At 39.2% G+C, this 1,270-nt stretch overlaps 1 non-coding gene across 1 annotated transcript; it reads right to left on the minus strand.

The window, feature by feature from the left end:
• Positions 1-830: 830 nt before the first annotated feature.
• Positions 831-937, minus strand: LOC112907373 (U6 spliceosomal RNA). The gene has a single exon (XR_003232760.1). It is a non-coding gene; the product is annotated as a U6 spliceosomal RNA (small nuclear RNA).
• Between the last annotated feature and the right edge of the window lie 333 nt (positions 938-1,270).

A 1,270-nucleotide genomic window follows, 5' to 3' on the forward strand; every position in this document is an offset into this window, starting at 1 on the left:
GAGTTGGAACAAATAAGATTTGTATGATTCCATACAAATCTGAATAGCCAGAGGAATATTGAAAAAGAAAACCAATGCCAGTGGCATCACAATGCTAGATTTCAAACTTGTATTACAAAGCTGTGATCATCAAGACAGTATGGTACTGGCACAAAGATAGACACATAGATCAATGGAACAGAATAGAAAGCCCAGAAATGGGTACTCAAGTCTATGGCCAACTAATATTTGACAAAGCAGGAAAGAATATCCACTGGGAAAAGGACAGTCTCTTCAATAAATTGTGTTGGGAAAATTGACAGTCACATGCAGAAGAATGAAACTGGAGCATTCTCTTACACCATACACAAAGATAAACTCAAAATGGTTGAAGGATCTAAATGTGAGACAAGAATCCATCAAAATCCTAGAGGAGAACACAGGCAACAACCTTTTTGAATTTGGCCACAGCAACTTCTTGCAAGATACATCTATGAAGGCAAGGGAAACAAAAGCAAAAATGAACTATTGTGACTTAATCAAGATAAAAAGCTTCTGTACAGCAAAGGAAACAGTCAACAAAACTAAAAGACAACGTACAGAATGGGAGAGGGTATTCGCAAATGACATATCAGGTAAAGGGCTATTATCCAAGATCTATAAAGATCTAAAATTCAAAAAAAAAAAAGATCTAAAATTCTTTTTTTTTTAAGATTTTAATTATTTATTCATGAGAGACACACACACACACACACACAGAGACAGACACAAGCAGAGAGAGAAGCAGGCTCCATGCAGGAAGGTCGATGTGGGAATTGATCCAGGGACTCCAGCATCACGCCCTGGGCCGAAGGCAGACACTTAACCACTGAGCCATCCAGGCATTCCTAGTGCAGGGGCCATGCTAATCTTCTCTGTATCGTTCCAATTTTAGTATATGTGCTGCCGAAGCGAGCACCCAGGCATTCCTAAAGATCTATTTATCAAACTCAACACCCATAAAACAAAAAATCAAATCATGAAATGGGCAGAAGACATGAACAGAAATTTCTCCAAAAAGACATACACATGGTCAAAAGCACTTGCCATCAGGGAAATACAAATAAAACCCACAATGAGATACCACCTCACACCAGGGAAAATGGCAAAAATTAACAAGACAGGGAACAACAAATGTTGGAGAGGATGTGGAGAAAGGGGAACCCTCTTGCACTGTTAGTGGGAATACGAACTGGTACAGCCACTCTGGAAAACAGTGTGGAGGTTCCTCAAGAAGTTAAAATAGAGCTAC

The sequence above is a fragment of the Vulpes vulpes genome, unplaced genomic scaffold (assembly GCF_048418805.1).
Source record: "Vulpes vulpes isolate BD-2025 unplaced genomic scaffold, VulVul3 u000000660, whole genome shotgun sequence".
Lineage (NCBI taxonomy): Eukaryota > Metazoa > Chordata > Mammalia > Carnivora > Canidae > Vulpes > Vulpes vulpes.